The following is a 22,381-nucleotide window of genomic DNA, read 5'->3' as shown; positions in this document are numbered from 1 at the left end:
TCCCAGGTGAACAGAGCATTAGCATACGTATCGCTTATAAATGCTCCAACTCAGGGTTCTGGAAACTGTCATGTTGTCAGAAAAGAATCTTGGGTTGTGTTTTGAGCTGCAGTTTAAACGTGAATGTCTAAAGCAAAAGAACGGGTGACACTTGGAGGCAGTATTTTCGTGACGAGAGCAGGGTGCTGGCGGTCAGTCCTCCTGGATTCTTCTCTGCCCTGTCTCACTTGGTGATCTTCGGTAAGTTATTAAATCTCCATGTGCCTCATAATACCCACATTGTGATGATTTTATTTGCAGTCCAGACGTGCCTAGAGGCCCCAGCTGGAACCAGGCTTCCTTATACTAGGCACGGTACAGAGAGTCTATGGTATTTTGCCCCAAAGTGCTTACAAACTGAGCAGAAGAGACCGAGTGGGAGGGCGTTATATACGCCTTTGTACAGCTGGGGAGGAGAGGTTGCCCAAAGTGTCACAGAGAGTCTGTGGCAGAGGTTAGATGTCCTGAGTCCCGCTCCAGTGTCCCCTCCACAAGACCACTGCCATACGGGCAGGTAAGGAAGGGTTGGACGGCATGTTAGGTCATGTGATGAAAGATTGATTAAGTGCAAAGGATTATCATTCTTGGTAGATCCCAAACTTCCATTGAGCACAACCAGATTCCCAGAGTCTTCCTATGCTGCCATAATGTCACTATAACGGGGTTGGCACCCACCTCTCGTGAGCGCCCCCCCCTTGGTCGATGGTTTCTTCGGCGGGTCTTCAGTGACTCAGCCCTCTGGCCGAGTCTCACATCTGATCTGTAGGTGGAACAGAATTAACCCTTTTGGGGTATACAGTCCTTACTTTCTCCCGGCCCTGCATGGGGTCATACCCCCAGGGCTTCCTCTCTGGAGACATTGTCATCTTATAGTCCTCCTCTGGCTCAGTCCCTGCTCCCACGGAGCTGTCCATGGTCCTGCTGCTCGTTCAGCCAGCAACAAGATCCTCTCTCTTCCAGCTCCAGGCAGCAACTGACTGGCTCTGGCTCTGCTCCTCTTTTTTACATGGCCCTCTTGGCACTGATTGGCTGCTCCTGCGGCCCCTCTGGTTGGCTGCTTCCCCTGCAGCCCCTCTAGGCCGGTTGGAGGATGTCTGTTCTGCTCCTGTCTGGGACGGGATGTGGCACCCTATGGGAGGCCTCTGGGCCTAGTCCACCCCGTCAGTCACATTAACCTCTTGCCAACCGGGGGACAGTCCTGTCATTTTCTATCTAGCCCTTGAGTTTGACAGGAACAACACTTGGCCTTCACCTCTTGGGAGGTGAAACAAGACCAATGAAGAGAAGACAATTGGTCATCAAATACACTGTTCTGTAGTGCACCAAGGTGCTGGTTGTGCTAACCTGGAGTGGGGCACAGTGTCTACCTCCTCCATGATGTTAGGGGTAGGGATATGGTGAGTGCCACAGTGCAGATGCAGCCTTGGATCACGTGATGTTCATGTGTGCCTACTGAAGGGATGTTTGTGGTTCGCACAGATGCCTAGATACATAAGTGCCTGTCTGGTTACCTGACAGCTTGTCAAGCCATTTGCAGTCTTACTGTCTTCTGCCTTGTCTGTCACCCTGGCCAAATGGGTTAGAGGTTCAGCTTCTCTTTCATGCTGGTCTGATAGCCCTGGCCAGGCTAGCCTCATTCACACCAGGCACAGCACAGGGAGTGTCCATGCATCTTGTACACAGCTTTCCCCATGTACCTCAGTGCTGACTGCTAGGGATGAGGGGAGTTGGGCTTCTCCTGGGATTGCCCCCAGGGGTGCCAGTTTGGGGTGGGAGGTGGCTTTGGTTCTGGACTTAGCCACCTGGCTGTGAACTGAGACCATCAGCCCATTTCATGTAGGCCACCAAATGGCCTTTGGATGATGTCTCTTACATTGCTGCTGTAAGGTCCTGGCTCTGAGAGTCCAGCCTGGTGATATGACCAACCTCCCCAGCCCAAAGTCCTGCAGCTCCAGTCTCCAAGGCTGCTTAACACTTATTCTGACTCGTTTGTTGCATTTTTAAGGTTGGGCAGCAGCATTCCCATGACAAGGAAGTGTTTGTAGAGCTCTAATCCCTGCTGGTCCATCCTCATTACTTCCCTTATCTTTCTTCAGGAGGGCAGCTTTACAGTGGTAATTAGGGTGGGATTGGTGAGACTTTCTTAATAATTAAGTGGCATCACGCAAGGAGCAGGAAGGAAGGAGGAGGGGGAGACCATCAGTGTGTAGGGGCCAGTGAGGTCTTCCTGGGAATGGAGAACCCACTAGCTCTCTAGAGCAGTGGTTCCCAAACTTTAACAACCTATGAACCCCTTTCGCTAAAATGTCGTCTCGCGAACCCCCTCCTAAAAATGAATATTTCCAGGAATTTTCTCCTTTACCTGAGTGTAAATTATAAAAGCAGTGATCTTGGAAATATAAAATTTGTTTTTATGATATGCTTATTACACACTATTTATTATGAATTATTATTTATCATGACAGTATTTTTATTACATTATGAAAATGGCAACACTCTTCCAAGATCTCACTTTTGTAGCTTGTGTCACTTTGAATAAGTTTGTTATAAGACAAGGCTCCTTTGTTTCATCAAGGAGTATCAGATGTGAAAAGTATTTAAGAAGCCAACTCAAAGAGTTTCTCCTACACAAGCATTCAAGTCTTGAGCAGTCCAGGCTCAAGTTACAAAAAGCTTAGCTGCCTATTTAATTTAAAAAACAGCAAAATATATCCACCTCCCTTTCCATTTCTGATAAGGAGTCTTGAAGTTTAAATCTCCTCAGTGTGATAGAGATGCTTGCTTTGAGCTGCTTAGTTCTTGGAAGTCCAGGGGCTCCGTGCTGCTGGCCCCGTGCTGCCTAGGGTCCCTAGGGACAGCTCTGTCCGCCATTAGGGAATTTTTTCCCAAGAACCCCCTGTAACATTTTGCGAACCCCCAGGGATTCACGAACCCCAGTTTGGGAACCACTGCTCGAGAGCCATCCAATCCAGCCTGCAGAACAGAGCTCTGGCTCCCTGAGTCTACCTAATTAAGAAGTTGCACAACTGGAATCTGGAGGAGGATCACAGAGAGGGCAAGTGATGTGTCACAGCATAACTGAACCGAAATAGTGTAGCCTGGATTTTGTATTGAGGGGAGCACTTGACACTCCTTAGCAATACAGCATCCAGGCTTGAGCGCCAGATGTGTCCGCCACCTGCAGCTTCCACGGCCTTCAGCTGGAGTCACGGATACTTGGCTTTTCTGAAAATCAGTCCATTCATCTCCACTAGTCCTTCTGAGATGCAGGAGGAAGGAGGGCAGCGTGAGGAAACCCATAGGAAACTGTCCTCTAGTTGTTGCAATTGCTAGAATACAGCCCATCGTGGATTGTAATCCAACGTGCTGCTAAGAAGTTATTCTAGGTTTCTCCAGCTTTGGAGGCCAACTGATTCCCATACAGTGAATGGGTAGAGAAGATGTTTGCTGTGGCAGAGATAAGAACTAGGCTGCTGGTTCAAATCCTGCCTAAGTCATAATGACCCTAGTGCTTTGCAGCTATGACTCCTGCTTGGCATGTGCTGAAAAAGGCTGGGATTAGTTGTCTTCACACACATCTCTGGCTTGGTGACTAGCGAGAGTGACAGTGACTTAATTTTTTTCCCCGTGGGCTTAAATCCAGCCCACCTCAGCCAGAATTTAAAAGCATTCCCCTTCTGGCAGGTGTTGGTTGTTTCCAATGAACAGGTCGCCACCACACAAGTCTCACCACAATTGGCACTAAGGGTATGTCTCCATTGAAGTCAGAAGTGTGACTGTGACGCAAGAACCTCTTAATGCCAATGGGCAGTGGTGGGGAGGGACATCAAGGATCTCTGGGGTCTGTAATATATGTTCTGGCTGACCAAAGAATGTCTCATAGGGTCTCAAATGAAAGCTAGTGTCACTGGCTGTCAATATCATTGTGAAATATAAGCACGGATCTTGTTGTTGTATAAGGAGGAGTTGTGTGTACATGCTGAAAATACAGTAGAACCTCAGAGTTACGATTGCCTCGGGAGCGGAGGTTATTCGTAACTTTCTGAAATGTTTGTAATTCTGAACAAAATGTTGTAGTTGGTCCTTCAAAAGCTTACAACTGAACATTGACTTAATACAGCTTTGAAACATTACTCTGCAGAAGAAAAATGCTAACCCTAACCCCCCACCACCCTTCCCCCATTTCCCCCGTCCCACCCAGCCCCTCCTTGCCCTGCCCCATCATGGGCACTCACCATTGTAACAGGAAATAGGATGGTGGCCATGTAGGGCTCTCAGCACACACACGAGAGGAAGACGACTGGCACTAGGACCCAGGAGGGGGAGGGTCCAGCTGCAGAGGCAGTGAGCCCCCTCCATCACCTGGCAGGAGAAGCAGCTCCGTCCCACCCCCTCTGTTCCCTGCCCAGGCCCGTCTTGTGGGGTGAGGGGGATGGAAATGAGTGGAGGGTAATGCGCAGTGCGGGAAGGACAGGCCAAGAAGAGCAAGCCCTGGGCAGCTCGGTGCTTGCAGAAATCGGGCGGGGGCAGTGTCACGTGACCCTGTGTGTCCCCCGCCATCCCTTGCCTCTATTTGGGGGAGCAATGCCCCTGTGCCCTCCCCCAAAACTATGCCCATGTGTGCAGCTGACTGGTCAGTTGATAACTCTGGTGTTCATATCTCCAAGGTTCTACTAGATGTTCTTAAGTCTGTGTCAAGGTACTGGTCACCAGCAAAGGTGCCAGACAAGTCCTCTCAGACGAGGTGTTTATCCAGCTCTCTCTTTACATATAAGTGGAGTGTTGTGCCATTCACAGTGGGCTTCCTGCCATCAGTCTGAACTGAAGGCAAAGAAAGGATTGTGAGAACTTCAGAAAGAAATTAACAAACAGGAAGAGGAAAAACGGCCGGGGAGAGAACCTTGTCTGGTGGTGCCCTTCAGAGGTTTGCTTGACTCTATTGGGGGGTAGACAGAAGAGACCTGGGCAGCCTGCGCTGAGGAAGTTGAAAGGACAGCGATTTTGCTTCATGAAAACAGGGTCTCAGCCAGGCTTGGCTAAGAACACTGGAATGAACATGGGGTGAGAAGAAAAACTTCTTTAGACAAGAGAATAACGTTTTAGTTAAAGTTCGGTCTCTAGAAAGCGTGTGGTGATTTTGTTTTGTATGTAACTGTTTGTTTCCGATGTTCTTGCTCACCGTCACTTGAATCTCTGTTCTTTGAGAATAAAAGTATTCCTGTTTTCACTGTAAATACACCTGAGTGTTGGGGTGTTGAGCCCGTACTCCTCCCTTGGGAATAGCAGGCCCGGAAATTCTGAGCGTGATCAATGGCTGGACACTGCAGGGAATGCGCAGGGAGTTAGCGTGTGCCTGTTGCTACCTGTATGTAGAGAGGAAGGCCTCCAGAGCCTGGTGGTTTCAGGCAGCTGACCCGCAGCAGGTACAGACAAGATTGCTTCACACTAAGGGCAGGTGGTGGTGAGGCGCCCCTAGGGAGCGTCACAGTCATTGTAGCATGTGTAGACCTAGCTGTGATCAAGCTAGCCCGGATAACAGTAGCCGGGAAGCCGTGGCAATGGAGGCTAGTTGCTTGAATACGTAGCCGGGGTCCTGGGCCGGGTTATACAGCCCAGCCTGCAGTCTGTGCTACCCTGGTTTCATTGCTGCTGTTAACGACCACGCTAGCTAAAGCCTATCTATGTGTCCTGCAATCGCACCTCTGGCTGTAGTGTGGACATACCCGAAGTTGCATGGTGATTGAAAGTCTCTGCAAAGAGACTAAGGACGGGTGGGTCCCTGGAGATGCAAGTGCCCTTTCACCTTGTCAGAGGTGTCCCTGCAAAGCCAGGTTTGATGCCCGTTGCTGGGCAGCGTGGGTGGAGATTGCATTGAAGCCGTAGCCTGTTGCCATTACCCCAGCTGAGGATCTAGTCGTATGTGTCAACTGTGCTAGTTCTCCTACTCCCCCTTGAAATCCATTTTCCTGCTGGGCATGAACTCACTCCAACCCCGCTCGTGGGAGAGCGTGTGAGGGGCCCTCCTAGAGGTGTCTAGTGAGCTTTGCTGCAGAGGCTGCTGGGACGCTTTAGAGGCACGCTGGATTCTGTATTTGACATCCTCAAGTGGGGGTGCATCTGTACTGCAGACAGAGCTTTACTCTGCTGCACCGGTCCTGTGCACAAACGCACCGCAGTCTCGAGGGCCGTGAAGCAGACCTCTCTCCATGGGCGCTAAAAATCATTAAATCCACATAGAGAAGGCAGGAGGAACTGGAATCCTTTCGTCTGTTTCTCCAGTGCGTTCCAGACTCTCTCATTCAGTGCTAGGAAAAACCCTCACTGTTTTTATTGCGAGCCCCAAAGGCTCCTGTTTAATTGTCTGATTTAAAGCCTGCAATAACACCTTCCAAAAGGGAGGTGAGGAGACTGCCAGAACGCTGCTCCCTTGGCTTGAGGAGCTCTCCAAGCCCCCGCTAGGGCAGCTCCGCTCTCTGCTTTCCCTGCCCCAAGCCGCTCCCTTCTGCAGGTGCCTTGAGACATACCCGCGCGTGCCAGGCCTGCGGTTCTAGGTTCGCCATCTGACTCCAGCTACGGGGACCTGGCGTCGGTCGTGAGATGTAGTTTCTCAAGCGGGGAGCATGAGGAGCATTAACCCCCTTGCCCAAAGAGAAGGCTGCTGGTGACCGTAAGCCTGTATAAATAGCGCTAGTTCTCCCGCCTGTCACCGGGATGAGGGAAATGGAGACGCTTCGACAGGAGAGTGGGTCAGGCTGAAGAGAACGGAGCGTCCTTGTTATGCCTGTGAACGGGCGGCCCTCTCCCTGTGGCCTGGGGCTCGAGGAGGAGATATGTAAAGGAACTCAGGGCAGTGAAATGGGCGTGGGGCGCCCAGCTTCCCTCTGTGTCTCTGGAACCCTCCCCCTTAGGCGGGTGCAGTGTCGGAGCTGGGAGAGGGAGGCCTATGCAGCAAGTGGCCCCCCGGTGCTTGGGTTGAATCAGTGCAGCTGCACCTCTGGCTACAGCTTCTCCCCTGCTGCAACTGTCTTGGGGACAGAAGTGGGGGGTACTTTGGGTGTGGAAGGGTCAGATATGTAGCAGCTCCACCCTCCCTCCCTGTGACAGTGAATGCACATTCCTCTCCATCCTGAATGCCAGGCAGATTTGCAGTTCCCAAGGTGCCCGGGGTGCCAGGCAGGTGTCACACACTGATTGACGGGCAGGAACAACTAAATACCTTGATAACTAGCCTGTCTTGTATTCCACCCCCTGCCTGCCCTCCCTTTCCCCTGATGGGAGCTGGCTGGGGAAGGGCATTCTGGGCGGTGTTATGTATGCACGCCGGCTGCCGTGCTGGGGACAGTAACCTTCTGAGGTCTGCATTTCCATTCAATCATCAGATTGCTAAATGCAAGAGACAACTCCCGTTCAATAATTCATAACCCCGTGGAGCTTCTATCATCCTGGGTGGGGGGGGGAGAACCCTTTGGTTTGCCCTTCCTCCAGGCAGGGGAGGAAGAAGAGAATAATGGAGATTGTTCTGTCCCTGGAGCACTGCAGTTTGGCCAGGTGGCAAGAAATCCTTCCTCAAAACCAGAGTGAGATGCCCCGAAAGGGAACAGGGACACGGTGCAGATAGACGTCTTTGCAGGAGTAAGCGCTCAATGCTGGGCCCTTGGTGGAACGGCGTTGCATCTGCACCATGGGAGCAGAGTGCTGCCCATAATGGACTCTGCCTTGCTTTCCCTGGAGACCACTGACAGTAAAGTCGCATGCATCAGCCTTCTGGGAAATTTGACGTTAGGGTACGCGGGAGTAGATCCTACTGCTTATAACCAATCAGTCCCTTCTCCCCTCCCCACCTCCTTGTGTAACTGGCCTCCTGGTAGGAATGTCTCCAGTGGGAAAGGGAGGAGTGATCTTGTATTTGCATCCCTGTAACAAGCTGTTTGGGAAGCAGCAGTGTCTAGTGGCTTAAAGGCAGAGAGCTGAGGTTCCTGGACTGTCACTGAGTTGCTGAGGGGTGGGGGTGGGAAGAGACAATTACGGGTATGCCGCACTGGTAAATCGCTTTCCATTAGAAGGTCTCGGAGCACTTGAATATGAGAATTGTTATCCCTGTCGTACAGATGAGGCAAATAGGCCGGTCTCTTCATCTCTCTGCGCCTCGGTCACAGAACCAGGAATGGAACACAGGGTAAATTTTTTAAATAGGGCCCAAGTGACTTGGTAGCCAAAGTCTTGTCTTCAAAAGTGGCATTGAAAATCAGTGGGCCTTTGGCTACTAAGCCATTTTTTAAGTGCCTTGAAAATCCTCCCCCAGCTGTCTCTAATTGTAGGCAAGTGCTATCCCCACTAGAGCATTCTACCTTCTTTGGATGTAGGGAAGATTCTAAACCTGCTCTGTGCATCCAGTTTACTCTTTATAAAACCATGCCAATATCACCTTTGCTGAGCCTTTTTGAAATCTGAGTGCCTTCCAAGTGCAAAGTGTTTGCTGGTTGTTTAAAAGTCAGTGGAGTATCTTGTGTTTGTAATTTTAACAATAGGATAGTGGGTTTTATTTTCTCCAGAATCATAAATGTGATCTTCATTGTGTTTTATGGAAACAATAAAGCTAAACTCTAATAACCACAGATTTTCCTTGCTTTATGTGTGCGCGTCCTTGGGGAGCAGGGCCTCAAGACTTAACTTGTTCTGCATTAAAACTCTGTTAGAAGCGCTCAACCTGGTAGCTGGTAGAGAGCTAGATTATGAATTTGCTTTGGTTCCGAAGGGAATTTTCTCTGCCTTGAGAGTGCTTGAGGTGAGCAAAAAGATGCCTCTGGAAAAGGAATCCACGTTGGTAGCACAAGGGCTCAGCATTTCAGTACAAAATCAGGCATCCTTTAAATATACTATACAGTGCAAACTCCTATTTATATCTATGTACTAATTAGATTACTCAGTTTTTTGGGTTTTTTTACGAGTAATACTTTTTATATAGAAGATTCATAGGGTTCAAAGCACTTTACAAAGGAGGATGCTCTTTCTCAGGTGGGCAAACTGAAGCACTTCATCAAAGGATAGTGGACATGATACACACATTTTGCCAGAACAATGAGTTTTTCAGCAGATCCTGACCTTTCGTATGACCCCTCGCAAGGCATGTTTTGTATGAAATATCACAACCACATACCAGTGAGGAATATGGGGGTTAAAGGAAGCGGTTTTGAGGTATTGAGTCACTGCACTTACCTGCATGTTTAGGTTCCTAAATACATTTGAAAACCTGGTCCGAAGTGACTTGCCCAAGGTGACAAGGGAGGTCAGTGGCAGAGTCGGGTGTCCTGACTCCCAGGCCTGTGCCTGATCCACTAGACCAAACAGCGTTTAATGTACCTTACTATCAAAGTACACGCATGGAGTAGTTTGTGTAAGTGATTTAATATTTTAATACATTAAGGACGTGATCTTGCAAATGCCTGTTCACATGTGTCCTCTTGCTTGCGAGAGTAATTGCATTGAAGCCAGTGAGACTATCTGAATGAGTAGGAGCTGCTCACGTGAGTCAAAATCGCCCTACCTGTGCCAGCTTTAATTTAGTTAAACTAACAGTGGATGTGTGGCAGCATAGCCCTTGGCGTGGGCTAAGGATGGGAGGTTCTGGGCAGGTTTGTGTAGTCTGCGCCAAGCACCTGCTGCTGCATTTTCACGGCTACTTTAGCCATGCCAGCCAGATGAGAGCTAGCACAGGTATGCCTCCCTGACCTGCAATCACACCTCCGATTGCAGTGTAGACATACCAACTGTGTTTGTAAGATCCAGGGTCTTAAGGTCTTCATGTAGCAGAGGGATCTACATGCAAGGGGCCATTACACTCCGTCTCGTTGAAGATCCCAGATCTCCTCTTGGGATGAAAGGTTCGCACTTCTCAGGGTCAGGCCCTTAATTCCTAAATCAATTGGGCCTCCCTTGGGAGGAAAGGCTGTGTATAAATGCAGGCAGCCGCTGCTGTTCCTATAAAGGGAAAGAGTGTAACTTGATGCTGCACTGACAACTCTCGTATAAATGTGGCTGGGATCTGGTATTTGGGTTTATTAGCACAGAGCGTCTTTTCTGGATTTTTAAAAGGTCTCAGGCTGAAATGGCTCAAGGTCCAGTCTCCTTGGAGAGTTGCAGCTCTCAGATGAGGACATGGAAGCTAGAATGCCTGCACGGTCCTGCTAAAAACGCCATGGTCTCTCTAGCCAGAATGCCAGAGATCTGGCACCTCATGCGATACGTACTTGGAACTGGTAGCGAACCCTTTCTCCTTAATTAGTGGGACTGCATTTCTATCTGCAAGTCTGAGCGGTGTCCACGTACACCAGTCTCCCACCTACAAATAGAGAGCAGAGCAAGGCAAGGACATTAGAGGGGGAGATTTCAAAAAATATATCGGGAGTGCTCGTGAAATTCTAGCTGGCTGTTTTGGTGTCTACATGGGAGTAGAGCTCTCTTGAAAAAATCGGAACGCTTAGTGCTTGGGCAGAGAGAGTGAAGTTTCAGGAAGAATGGTCGGTGTTTGAAGTCCCCTGTTGGCTTACCCTGAAACTGCAATTCTGGCCTCAGAGCACAATCAGCTGGCGGAGAAGTCCCAGGAGTTAATAGAACGTCGACTGCAACATCGACGTGTAGCTCAGGAATTGTCTCTGTTTAAGCCACAGTGGCTCTCCGGCTTCAGAGCGCGCTGGGGATCTTTAGCTGCCTAAAAGGAGCTCCCCACAGAACAGCAGTGATAAATGTGTTTAATCTTTTCGGAGCTTGTAGCCTCGTTTTATCCCAGGATCCTGAGGTTGTATTAGCCGGATGGTATGTCTGGGAAAGATTCAAAGTGAATAGACAGGGAGTGGAACTGCCGGAGAATTGATGCAGGGAGCTATCGCATGTTTGGAGAGTTTTTCTCCTTCCTACTTCCGCACCATCTACCCCCTTTGGCTGTGCAATTCTGTTTTGTATCTTAACTCCTGCCAGGCAAGCCCATCTTCTAGGGGCCGTGCAGAACTCACCCCCTCTGGTTGTTGATCCTGTCCTGGGCTCCAGCCAATGGAAGGACTCCTCTGAAAGGGGCTGGAGCAGAGCGAGAAGGGTAATGGGAGCCCCTGATGCATGGCACTGCTAAACCAACAGCTGGGATTCTTCTGCTGGTTGAAAGCTCCAGGTGGCAGGAGGGTTCAGTGTCTGTTCTGGGCATGCTGGCACAGGGATACAGGCACCTGACCTTTGAATCTGGGAGAGAGGCAATTTGCAAACATGTGTCAGTGCAGTCCCATCGGAAGCCGGGCTCTAAATCATTACCTTCCAGCCTGCATGCAGAGTCGTCCAGGGAACCTATTTAATTAGGGGATAAATATGGAAATCAAGAATTATTTGCAGAAGCTGTTCTCCTCCTTACTTTCTTTAATGAGGCGATTGTAGGGATTAATCTCTCTCTGCCCCCCACGACCCTGGGGTGTAGATCCAGGCAGTATCTCCTCCGCTCAGCGTATCTCCTCCGTATACATGTACTTAGCTCATCATGGGTAGCTTCTCTCCATCCCTTATCCAGACCCTAAATACCTGGATAGCGACCACAGCTACAGAATTATCTTGTTAATACACAACATACTCTCCCTTTGGATCTGTGGCTCGGGGAACGAAAGGGGGCGGGATGCCTCCACAGTTGGAGTGTGCTTTGGCCTTTCACCTGTGAAGATCCTGGGTAGTTGTAAAACGGGTTAGGTTAGGAATAGAGGTTGGGTCTTGTCTTAGGCCTGCAGGGGAACCGTCCCCCTTGACTTAGCCTTGCTCAGGAAAGGCCAAGGGCTCGATGAGAAGGGTTGGGAGGTTAGGGATTCTGCAAATCCCGATTGGGATGGCATTGGCAGAGTTTTCCTGGAAACCTTGCTCTGCGCTTGCCTGGTGCTGTTCGGATTGTGCTAGCCCGGGCTACCAATCACCCCGCACAGTGGTCCAGGGCACCAACAGACATGCCAAACCGAGCCAAAAGGTTTATCGCACTCCAGTGGCTGGAAACCTTGTGCTGCCTTGAAAAAAATGCCGTGCTAGCGTCTTTCCTTGTCTCGCTTTAGGGGGCCAGTTTTTTCTCGGTAATAAAAGGAAGTCCCCTTTCTCCCCACACACAGAACTAAAGGAAGGCCTGTCAAAACCTTGTGTCCTATTATCCCCCTCTCCAGGGCGTGGCTGCACTCTTGGCTCCAGTATGCCATGGATGGCACCGTGCATGTGGGAGCAGTGCCGTCGGAAGTGAGGTTATAAAGGACTAGCTACTCCCGTGGCCATATTTCCTGCAGAGCCAGGATTGCACTCTTCTTTCACACGGCGGGTTTGACTGTGGGGAGTTGTAACATTTTGCAAAGAGTGGGTCTGTTTTCCCCTCTTTATGCGTGTTGCTGTTTCCCCAGCAGCTGCCAAGCAGATGCGTTTTCTTATAAAACCTCTTGGTTGAAACTGTTCCCTTGAGCCTCTGGAGTAGCTGGGCTGCTGAACAGAGCCGAGCTTTAATCGCCAGAGATGCAGCAGCCATTGATCTGCTGGTACCAGAGGCTCCATGTACAGAAGGTGGCATGAGACGTTGGCCGTCTGCACAAAGCGGAGCTTTGGGTACAATGTAACAGCAGCAGGAAAAATACCCCCTGTCCCCAGGTCTAGACTTGGCCAGCCCACAAGAAGAGGATCCCATCTCCTCTGAGGCCTGGTGAGCACGGGAATTGGCCATGTGATTTCTGTGGACAATGGTTTCTTCTACATTGCCTGCTCTGTAGAATGGGAGGTGTTCCAGGTGGGCTAGAGGTCACCGACTTGCTTTGTGGCCTTTAGCAAATCACATTGCCTCAATTTACCCACCTGTAAATTGGGGATAATGATCTACCCCTCCAGGGGGTGTTGAGGTTTAATGTTCACAAACGTCTTTGAGATCCTCAGAGAAAAGATACTGTAGAGTTACCAAGGACCGTTATCTGGGGCTGATTGACAATAGCTATGCAGTGTCCATCCATAGCAGGGTTGTTCCACCACAAGGGTGCTCCTTAGAACTTTTTCTTGGCAGTTTGTCCATCAGGAGGTGGTGCTGGAGGCTTTTAAATAGGTATTTTTGCACTCTGTGGATCCTTCCTTGGGATTGTGGCTCAGATGAAATAAAGATCTCATGCAATGGTTATAGTCTTTTCCCAGGTGTCTCTTCAAGGGACCTGTCCCGCCTACTGGCAGTTCCCTGATGTTGATATTGATGGAGACGGGAGGTGTGACTGGTCTCCATCCCGTCTCGAGATGGTCTCTGTGAGTGACATGGATGTCTGTAATGGGGGAATCGGGAACCCGGAGGGAAATGGAAGAGTTTGAGTCTTTAGGGAAAAGCACCTCTGCTTGCAAACTCCTCGCCCTGAACTGACTCTTCCCTCTCACGCCATGTAACACCGCGCACAGGTTTGAACTGCCGCGGGGAGCTGAGCAGAGCGAGGGGCTGGTGGTCTTGGCTGGCAGTGCTTTCGGAGTAGCGGTGCGCCATGGTGAGGATGTTGCTGTTGGAAAGGCTCAGGAAGTTACAGAACACTGTGACTGTGGGTGTTGTACAAGGATACGCAGGGTGACCTCCAGGCTGCTATGTGCGAGGACTCCCATATGATGCGCTAGGTTCCTAACATCCTGAAATGTCAGATTTCTGTTGTGCCTGTTGGTCACTCGCATGGTGCATTGGCTTGTGTCAGTCACTGACCTGCAAAGGCTTATCAGAATTGCAGAGTGGCTTTACTTTGAGCACCATGGCTGTTAAATGCTAACAGAGCAATCCGGGCTGCATGGGGTGAGTCTGGCTGTCGAATTGGGGTTGGGAGGAAGGGGGGAGCAGGTGCCAAAGAGCATCGCTTGTAGCAGGGGTGTTCTGGGTCTGCGTTCACATTGTCCCCTCCTCCTGGAATCCTACTGACATCTTGCTTGAAATAAGGCCAGGGATGCAGCAGGGGAGGGAGAAATGGTTTTAGTTGACGAGTTGAGACCCTGTATAGGTAACACCAGCCAGCCCCTCCCATTCCCAGCCCTGCCCAAGCTTCCACCCATGCTTGTATCCAAGCTAGATGTCTCTGCTACTGAAGCACAGCAACAGGTAACCCCAGGAAATCCGTTTCCGTCTCCTGCTTTGAAAAAGAAGGCCCTGTGAGGACCCTGCATCATCTGGGTGTATGGGACATTGTGGGGACAGGAGAACGGCATTTAGCGGTTGTGGCAAATTAATGAACATCTGCTCTAGTGAATGCTAAACCCAGCTCTGCCACAGCATCCCAGCCCGGGTCTGCAGTGCACCCTCCTAGTCGAATCCAGGGCCCTGAAGCAGAGCAGCTCCCCTAGAAAGCCGCAGAAATGAATGTCCCGTGCGACCAGCAGAGCCACCTGCTGTTCCAGTCTCCGGGTCTCTTCCTTGAGCAGAGACAGAGCGGTTTTCATAAGGGTTGTTCTGAACACTCGGCCGTGCAGTCTCCCGGCTTGTGGCTGGGTTCCGTTGTACACACGTGCTTGGTCAATAGGCGTCTCTGCTGACAAATAAAAATGGAATTGAATGGAATGGAATTGAAAGTCAAAAGGGCTCTGTAATAATTTTAGGCTGCCCGAGGCACCGTGCTGAAGCATTGGCATTATAAATAAGGGTAATGTACTAGAGACTGAATTACAATCAAAGCAGCCATAAGAACATGGAATGTGCACCCGCTTCTTTAAAGGATATGGAGTCAGATTATGATCTGTAGGCAGTGCACTGCTGGCAAATCAATAACCACTCACTCAATTAGGGGCCAGGAGGACTTTGATTAGAAAAGGGGAAGGGAGGTGGGGGAGTCCAGCATACGGAGAGTAAGATCTGCATTGGAATGCCCCATCCCACCTGCTACCTTTGACAACTCCGAGGCGGGTGGGGGTTTGCTCAGTAAAGAATCAGTGTCTCTTCCTCCTCTTTGTCACCCCTCTCATCTCCAGGATCTCAGTCTTGATTTGTTACTTACATCCAAGCTTACATGATGGGCAAAGTCAGTGGTGGCCTCTCCTAACGACTCACTTACTTTAATTAAATTTAGTCTTTTTTTTAAAAGTGTGATGCCAAATGTGGGTTTATGAACTAGTCCTGGGGAGTGGGAGACTAGCCAGATGTTTGGCTCTGGTTCTGAGTCCACTCGCCCCAGAATAAATCAGGAGTCAATCCATGCAAGGCTTATTCTGATATAAACTCTGTTGAGGGGAGGTCACGTGGGCTTCCACGGAGAGGCTGGTGCTCAGCTGGAGGGGCTGGGATTTAATTAGGAGTTGGTGTTAGCGCCTGCCGAGTCACTGTTGTGCTAATGGAAATGTCTGCAGAGCAATCACTGGTGGTTAGTTAGAATAGCTGGTTCAGCTGCTGTTCTCTCCTAACTAGACCATGTGACATCTTGGCAATGAGGATGGCTCTTCTTGCATAAATCCTTCTACACTGCCTTGAAGAACTTGCTACAGCCACCATCCCTGCAAAGAGTGGCTGTTCCAGCTCCCGGCCAGAATACATAGTCAGCCTTGGAGAAACCAAAGGCTGAATGAACGTAGCAATAGGAATAAACACTGGGATAAATGCTGCCTTCAGCCACACGCAGCCCACTCCCATTGAATCTCGTGCCCTCATGCCGGAGGGGAGAACCTGAGCGAATGTGTGTAAATCTCCAAGGTCTTGCGCAAGAAGGTCTCTAGAGGTGTGGTAGCACAAGGAGATGCATGTGCTGGTCCTGTATCAGCTCGGGCTCACGCCTGCTGCAAGCGAAAACAAGCCGAGCGCTTCGTGGTTCCTCATCCAGATGGCCAAAAGCACCAGCTCGTTCAGCCTCCTTGGTGACTTCTGCTCAGAAAAGACCGAATGCAGCACAATCCTTGGCATTTTCAAAATGCTGGGGGAGGCGAGGCAGAGTCGTCGTAAGGGTGGGGGAGCTTGTTCTTGCAGCCGCTGAGTTTCCTCTGATACTTTGGCAACTCTATGAACTGCTTTGTGGGGGGTGTGTGTGTGTTTGGGGGGGGGGGGGGGGGGGGGGGGAGCGGGGATTAGCCATGTGGCCCAGCAAAGATCTTATGAGAGTGGTAGAACAGTGCTGGGTATAACTGAAGACCATAAACATCAAGGAGGGGAAGGAAGTGTTTGAGGTGGTACATGGGGCACGTCGGCACCCGGCGATGGTTAAAGATCAGGATTCGGTGCTGATGTTAGATCTATATTGGCTGTCTTTGATCGTGACTTGGTATTGGCTTGTCTGGCTTGGAGGGGTATCTGTTCCCTTTGCTGGCAGAGCCCAGCGTTAGGTGAATTGCTCTGCCCCGGGTTGAGGGGAAGAGGGGCTCTCAGGCCACTGCAGTGTTCGGTGCTGTGGTTCTTACTTGCCTTTCTGGAGGCTTAAGGAGGAGGTGTGGGTGGGAATGCCGGCCCTGTGCTGAGGGCACCCAGCCTTGTCTCCCATTCAGGAAGCTTGGAGAGTGGCTGAGTGTGTCTCCTTGTCAGGATGCGAGTGATGCTCAACCCAGATAAGGTGCAGGTGATTATGGAGAGTTGGGAGAAGCAGCCAGTGGATTTGGCAGCATCTGCATTGGCTCCGCTGATTGAGGGTGTGCAACCTGCATTTGCTGCTCAGTTTTTCTGCTTAGCTACCCCCACTTCCTCTCACAGAACCCGAGATACTTTTGAAGCTAACAGCAGCAGTGCCAGGGTGGCTTTTTCCATCTCTGGCTGGTTGGGAGGTTTGAGTCCTTTCCCCTGGAGTTGGGACCTTGGCAGTGTCATCCGCACTTCTAGTCTGGACTTCTGCAACGTGCTGTACTTGGGGCTACAACTTAAATCCGCTCAGAAGCTGACACTTAATACAAAAGGCAGCTGCCTGCGTAAGCAGGGTGCCTCACCGGCACTCCAAGGGGTGTCCCAGCTGCCGATTGGGTTATACCGCACAGAAAGAGTCCGCTGTGGCCTGGGACATCACCTCATGCACTATTCAGTGGAAAAGACAGAACTGCCTTGATTTTGGAACTCCCTCCCTTCCTGTCATTCCCAAATAGTCAGTCAACCTTTAGGGTAGGTTGCAAAGCCCATATCAGTGGGCCCTGGGGGAAGGCTGGGGTGAGAGGCTTCTTTGGGAATCTGAAGAGGGAGCAAAGTATCTTTGTTGCGTGGCCATCTTTGTGTTTGGGATCTGCCCATGTGTTCTTCTGTTGCTTTTGTTAGTGGTTTGAGTGGTCAATGGTTATCAGGATGCCTAGAGATTAGGGAGGTGTCTCTAAAGAGGTTACATGTAGATACATAAATTGGGGAGACAATTAAGAGTAATGGGATAAAATGCTACCTTCACCATCTTCCTCCTTTCCTAACTTTGAGATTCTTTTTCCTCTCTGTTGCCAGGAGCGGCGCCAGGGTTTTTGCCGCCCTAGGCGGCAGCGCTCCTCCTCTGAGCATGCATGGGGCCTGCGGTCTTCAGGGGCAGGGGTCCTTCTGCTCCGCGTCTTCAGAGCACTTCGGCGGCGGGTCCTGGAGCGAGTGAAGGATCCGCCGCTGAATTTCTGCCGAAGATCTGTAGCGGAAGGACCCCCTGCCGCCGAATTTCCACTGAGGGCAGCAAAATGCAAATCCTGCCACCCTAGGCGACCACCTAGGATCGCCTACTGGAAGTGCCGGCCCTGTCTGTTGCCTTTCACGGTTTTGCACCTGTGCGTACGTTTCCCTGCAAAGTGTGTTTGTGGGATGGGGACAGTTTGTAGAAAGACACCCGAGAAAACAGTGGTGTTGAAAGTGGGGGGAAAAAGGGAACATGCAAGCTGACAATCGGGATAAAAAAATTCCTCCAAGTTAGGCCTGTCTGTGGAATAGTCTCCCAGGGGATGTGGGGGAAGCCCCATTGCTTGAGTCATTTTGAAACTAATCTGAACGCAGCACTAAACTCGATTCCATAGGGACCAATCCTGTGCTGCCAAGGGCGGGCGGAGATTTCTGTCTGGGAAATGCTGCATAATTTTGGATTATTATCTTAAATGGTAGATAGCACTGAAGCACTTATAGAATCATGTTTAAATGGGGGTTACATTTGTGGTTACCTCAGTGCTGAAGAAACCCAGGGCGTAGAGCTGGAAGCCTATTGCAGGGCAGAATAGAGCTGCGTGTGAGAAGATTGCAAAGCAGTTGACAGCACTAGGTCTGGCTCTAGCCAGCATGAGATCAGTTCATAAGCATGGTCGTTATAAAAATATATACACTCACCAGATCCGTACTCAGTTTCTTCTGGTTTCTTTCAATGGCGAAAATATTCGGTCTCCTTGTGGGCTGGGTGAAATCTGTGTTAGGAGGCCAGGCCAGGTGTTGGGTAAAGGGGCGTAGAGGGCATGATCTGTGTGCTGGAAATTCCCCGGAGGCTTTTTCCCCCTAGCGCCCCCCTCACCTCCCCGGCAGATTCCAGCAACCTGGAAAAAGTAGAGGGAGGGGGGAAGGAAAGCAAAGCACAAGGAATGCTCGGTTATCATCGGGGAGATGCTCTGGAGATGAGCTGCCATGGGCAGATTGGCTTATTTTAATAATGACCTTCAGGAATTAAATAAAAATACAATAAGCGTGGGAGATTAGAAAGAACAAGCCAATTAAATACAAAACATGCTTTGTAAAACTCCATGACAGATAAGTCAGGGCTGCAACCTCCAGAGTAACTGATGAATGCTAAATCATTGCACAAGGGCTGGGGAGTGTGTGTGTGTGTGTGTGTGTGTGTAAGGGGGTGGGGGATGGGTTTAGGCTATTGAATATTTCAAGACTTGCAGCCTACTTTGGAAACCGGGGAAAGGTGAAACGGCTATGGTTGCGTTGCGTTGCTTTGCTTTGCTTTCAGTAAAACAAAGGGGGCGGGAGCAGGAGGGGGGTTGAGCCGGCCTGGAGCCGGAAGGCATGCAGTAACAATTCTCCAACTTTAATATCTGCTGTTTCATTTTATATTCATCATGTCAGCATAATCTGCTTTTATGGGAATCGTCTTGGTTCTCGACCAAATGCATTTAGGCCCTTTTGCTTTTAAGTTTGATAGTAATGTGACTTGAAGACTTCAATGAAATGTTTATATGTAAGGATTGTAGAAGCGGCAAAGAGAAAATGGAATTACAAAGTCGGAAGGGCTCTTACTCCTTGGTCTCTTCTCGGACTTTTTTCACGAACAGGTGACCTAGTGGCTGGCTAGTGGCTCGTTCCTGGGCTCTGCCATGGGAGACTTTTTACCTGTTCCCAAGGATGGGGTGCGAAGGCTATTGCTTGGTTTCTTTGGGCTAGCTAACTACACAAACCAGCGTTTTTGGGGGGCAGGGAAAGGCTCTGCTACTCTGCAAGTGCATAGACCTTATGGCCAGATGGGGCCTTTAGCTCACCCTAACCAGACCTCCTGCTGGGGCAATGGACACCATCTTTAATGCAGGAAAAGGAGCATCTGATCATGCCTATTGCTATTAATAAAACGAACCCCTTGTGCGTTGCTGTTCGCATACCTGTGCTTGATTGGATGGGGTGAGACTCACTTCCTGCCCCAAAGAGCTTGCAGCGTAAGGTAGAGGAGGCGAACTGAAAACCAGTCACAGGGCAAGAGTTTGGGTAAGGGTGGGTGTGGGGGAGGGAGGCAGGAAGGATCCGTGGAAGAAGGGCATTTTGAAGTGGGTGCTACAAGGAGAAGAGGCGGTGTTGGGTGGGTGAGAACAGCCAGGCTCTTCCCGGCATAGGTGGGAGCATTCTGAGATACGGCGCGGAGAATGGGGAGAAGGAGGCAAAAGGAACAGCGAAGTTAGGCACTGTGGCGATGAGGCAGACACATCGGTGGGGGAGGATTTGTGTAGGCCCAGGCCTCTAGGTGAAGATGATGAATGGGCTGAGGTGAGATGGGAATGCCGGAAGGAAGTGGAAGTGGGGGAAGATGCCAGTGTAGGATCAGGGAAGGTACCTTCAGCAGCAGCCTTTGGGCCACACTGGAGGATGGAGAGGCTGAGGGGTCAGACAAGGCCTTGGTAATCAAGGTGAGAGATGGTCAAGGCGCGCAGCAGAGGGGATAGGGAGAATGGGGTCGATGGTGGTGACAGACCTCAAGGAGAGTCTGGCGGAGGGGGGAAGAGGAGAGTCAGAAGTGATGAGATGGGGAGAGGCACCGCATGCAGGAATTCGGGTGGGGAGGAGGACGTTCCTGGAAAGGAGTAGGAATTGGGGGGGAAGATGTTTACTCTGGAGTATCTTCTATGTTTCCAGCCTGGGAAGCAAGGCCTGAGAACCACAAAGAAGCATCGGCAGATTCCCCATCTCAGGGCTGGTCTACACTGGAAACTTACATTGGTATCACTACGGTCTTTCAGGGGTGTGACAAATCCGCACCCTGAGAGACGTAGTTAAGCCGATCTAACCCGTGGTGTAGACAGTGTTGATGGAATAATTCTTCTGTTGCCATAGCCACCGCCTTTCAAGGAGGTGCATAAACTAGAGCAATGGGAGAGCCCCTCCTGTTGCTATAGTGAGTGTCTACACGCCACGCATTGCAGGGGCCTGCGCTAGCTGTGCCACTGTAGTGGTTTAAGTGTGGACATAGACATAGTCATGGGAATAAACATGATTGGCTGAAACCTCCTTTCCAAAACTTGGCAGGAAAGGCCAGTTGGGCTGCAAGAGGTGTAAAGGGTACTTTGGCTGGAGTGCCGCCGAGTGGCAGCAGATTGCTCGGTGCTGATGGAAGTCCTGTCTTTCAAATGACATTTAAACTGGTCCCTGTCTCCTTGTGTTCGTTAAAAGGGCTTGTAGCGCTTTCCCCAAACTGGAGTTGGGCTGTGACCGGGATGAGCCCTCCTGCTCTTGTGAGATCACGTTCTGCCTCTCGAAGTTCTCCCTCCTTTGACACGGGGCTGTTCCTCACTTCATACCTTAGTGTCCTATGGGATGCGCAATGTTCCTCCCAGAGGGAGCGATGTTTCGCTAATGGGAGAAGCAAACTCTGTTCGAGGCTCTTGGGAGATGAGGTGCTGTACGAATCTGGGATTTTAATTTTATGAGACTCCTTGTAAGTTTTATCTAACCTAGTGTGTCCTTCAACCTGAGCTCTGGGGTTGAGTTTTGTTTTTCAGGGGGCCAAAGGCAAGAGCCACCTTCGCTGGTGTTCTGCTCCTGGAAACAGCTTCATTTATTTGCTGGGAGGGGGACAGGGTTATTTGCAGAAAACCTGCTTTGGCGGCAGAGGCGTGACGGTGAATTCATGCATCTCTGAGGTGCAAGCCGACTCTGTTATGTATTCCAGGCTTGGGCAGGAGTTTATTCTCAATAGAGTGGGCAAACTAGCGGTCACTGTGCTTGCAAGGTCGAGATAACTAGCTGTCCTCCAATTAGATTCAGGTGGTGGTGCCATTGTCTCGGATATGGTGATAGAATAATTAGCGAGGTGGTGAGTAAGGGAGTGTGTAATCTTGGCCTAACCTTGTCGCTGCAGACTGCAGCCAGGGATCCAGCCTGCTGGGGACAGCAGAAACCTGATAGACAGGTAAACCCAGCCCCGCGGAAAGGTTTGGATTTCTTGATGAGGCTTTCTCTATCAGCGCGTGATTGTTCTCTTGGTCTGACTCTAAAACAATGACCACAGGAGTCGTATGTTTTCTGATGCAAAACACACGTTGCTTTCAGGGCTGGAAAAATCCATTTGCCCCTGAAGAGCAGGGGGGATTTCTTTGCTGAGGGAAGGGGCCTGGATGGGACCATTGACTTCTGCAGAAAAGTGTCAAAGGCTAGACGCTTGGTGGCTACTTAGGAGAGCCTTATTCCTGTGGAGTTTTCCTGAGTCTGCAGACTGACAGCTGCTAATCAATCCCTTGACGGGATAGCCCGGGTGTGAAACTGACCACGCTTGTCTCTTTCACAGCTGTTGCTCAGAACCTTATTGGCAGCTGTGAGGCTGCCGAGGATCTTGTTTAGTTGCGCGCTGCTGCTGCACGGCAAAACTGTGAGCAGCAGCCGAGGCACAGGAACAAGCTGCTGTCCCTGGGTTGTGCCGGAGGCTCCCTCTCTTCGGCATTTGCTTTTGGCTAGAAGGGGTCTGAATTTTCCAAGCCCCTGATTGTTTATGGTGCCCTTCGTGCGCTAGGTGCTGTTGAAAAATCTAATCTGATGCAATCCCAGCCCCAAGCTGTTTACAGTGTAGATCTGAGTATCGGGGCATGAGAGCAGGAGTTCACGTCAGCAGAGGAAGGCTAACAAAGGAGCCATTCCAGGTGTGTCGCTCCCATGCAGCAGCTTGCTTTCCCATCGGCACTGCCTCCTGCTGGGGTCTCCTGGTGCTTTTTCACCGTGCTGAGGAAGTGGCTGTGCCAA

The sequence above is a fragment of the Trachemys scripta genome, chromosome 17 (genome assembly GCF_013100865.1).
Source record: "Trachemys scripta elegans isolate TJP31775 chromosome 17, CAS_Tse_1.0, whole genome shotgun sequence".
Taxonomy (NCBI): Eukaryota; Metazoa; Chordata; order Testudines; family Emydidae; genus Trachemys; species Trachemys scripta.
Note: the sequence above shows the minus strand (reverse complement) of the source record.